We start from the raw sequence: 2,624 nt of genomic DNA, 5'->3' as shown, positions 1-2,624 counted from the left end.
TTCTTCTCTGTGTGTTTCATTTTGGATTATTTCTATTGCTATGTCTTCAGGTTCACTATCTTATCTTACAAGTATAATCTGCTTTTAATTTTATGCAGGGTAATTTTCTTCTCAGTCATTATAGTTTTCACATCTAGAAGATTGATTTTGTTCTTTGTTATATTGTCCATGTTTCTACTTAACATATCTTTCCTCTAGCCTCTTGTATGGAATAACTATGGAACAATCTGAGGCTGCAGCCTCTCTCTAGGCAGTATAATGGGGCAACAATAGGGCTGATCTCATGTGTTTCCTTTGTCCCACAGATCACGGTCCTTTGTTATTTGATGTTCAATGTCTTCGAAACTGTTGTTTTTTGTTTTTTGTTTTTCAATTTCAGTCAGACAGGTACATCTTATTTCTGTTATTCCATCTTATTTAGAATCAAAAGGCACTCCCTCTTTTTTAAAAGTTAAGCATAAAGTTTTTTTTAATAGACTTCATTCAACTGTTTTGTTTTGTTTTTTTTTAAGGATTTATTTAAGAGAGAGAGAGAGTGGGGTGCCTGGGTGGCTCAGTTGTTAAGCATCTGCCTTTAGCTCAGATCATGGTCCCAGGGTCCTGGGATTGAGTCCCGCGTTCAGGCTCCCTGCTCTGTGGGAAGCCTGCTTCTCCCTCTCCCACTCCCCCTGCTTGTGTTCCCTCTCTCACTGTCTCTTTCTCTGTCAAATAAATAAATAAAATCTTTAAAAAAAGAGAGAGAGAGAGAGAGTGAGCAGGGGGAGGGGCAGAGGGAGAGGGAGAAAAGCAGATGCCCTGCTGAGCAAGGAACCCCAGAGCAGGGGTATGGGGCTCGATCCCAGGATCCTGAGATCATGACCTGAGCTGAAATCAAAAGTCAGATGCTTAACTGACTGAGCTACCCAGGCACCCCTCACCTGTTTTAGTCTATGAAATTTATAGGGTCTGTCCTGCTCTTTGTTCTGTCCACTAGCGCTTTATGTGTTAAAAAGAAGTGTTTTATAATTTTGGATTATGAACTCATCTGCAGTCGGAACTTAATCTGTGGGAATTCTGTGAGGCCTGGGCTTAAGAAATTTGCCTCTAGATCAGTTTTATGTTTGCCTGTCCAAGGCTCCCCTCTTTATGTGTTATTTTTTATTTTTTATATTCCTGGGTCATAAAAGTAGTTTACAGTTGACCTTTGAACAACACAGTTTTGACCTGTGTAGGTCCTCTTATACATGGACTTTTTTTCTTTTTACATTATTGTAAATGTATTTTCTCTTTGTTACAATTTTCTTAAAAACATTTTCTTTTCTCTAGCTTATTTTATATTATAAGAATACAATATATATTACATATACAAAATATATATTAATCGACTATGTTATCAGTAAGGCTTCTGGTCAACAGTAAGATATTAGTAGTTAAGTTTTTGAAGAGTCGAAGGTTGTGTGTGGATTTTTTTTAAGATTTTATTTATTTATTTGACAGAGAGAGAGTGCACAAGCAGGGGGAGAGGCAGAGAGAGGGAGAAGCAGGCTCCTGCTGAGCAGAGAGCTTGATGTGGGGCTCGATCCCAGGACCCTGGGATCATGACTTGAGCCGAAGGTAGACGCTTAACTGACTGAGCCACCCAGGCGCCCCTTGTGTGTGGATTTTTGATGCATCAGGGGTCGGTGCCACTCACCCCTGTGTTGTTCAAGAGTCAACTGTATATTCAAACATCAAAGACACATGAGGACAGGCCATGGTTTTTAATTATCAGGGGAGTCGATTTTTTTCCCCTGACCTAGAATTCAGGTCAAATCCCACAAGATTCCATGTTTGGTTAGACATAAAGGTAAACTTTGTTCTGTTCCACATTTTCACTGAGAATACAGTGCTTTTAAGGTCCCTAAGTTGATGTGGAAATTTCAGTTCCAGCTCTCAGGCACAAGACTCTCACCAACAGCTGCTTGGAGCTACAACGCAATCTTCTAAGGCTACCATGTCCCCACCAAGCTCCAGTCCTTCAGGATTGACATAGTATTAACGTATGTGCTTAGCTCTCTGGTTTTCTGTTTCTTATTCCCTCTTAGAGAGCTCAGCTATGACTTAAAGGAATGTCTGCTATATTTTATTCAGAACTTCCTCTATGACTGTTGGGTCCTCTGTATTATCAGGAACAGACTGTTCCAATTTACTTCTTAACCCACTACCACCAGGCTTCCACCTCCATGACTTCACTGGTGCTATTCTTCAAAGGCCATTGATGACCAGGAAGCAGCTGCCAAATTCCCTGGATGCCATTTCAGTTAGGATGTATTCCAACCACAAGTGATAAAATATCTGGCCAAAAGGAGCTTAAACCATAAAGATGCTTAATTTTCCTAAAACAGCTGGTTGGCTGGGCAGCTCAATTCCATTAAGGACCTATGTTTTTTCTGTCCTCCTCCTTTGTCATCTTTAGCATGTCAGTGATGTTTTTTATCTCGTCACATGGTGGCTGCCTCCCGTGACCACATCCAAGTAGCAAAACGTAGCAAGCAAGAAAAGGACTTGTTTCCTCATGAGCCTCTCTCTTATCGAGTAGGAAAAATCTTTCCAGAAGGTCCAAGCAGTTGACCCTTGCACCCCTCTGGCAAGAACTGTCACATACC

The sequence above is a fragment of the Halichoerus grypus genome, chromosome 6 (assembly GCF_964656455.1).
Source record: "Halichoerus grypus chromosome 6, mHalGry1.hap1.1, whole genome shotgun sequence".
Taxonomy (NCBI): domain Eukaryota; kingdom Metazoa; phylum Chordata; class Mammalia; order Carnivora; family Phocidae; genus Halichoerus; species Halichoerus grypus.
Note: the sequence above shows the minus strand (reverse complement) of the source record.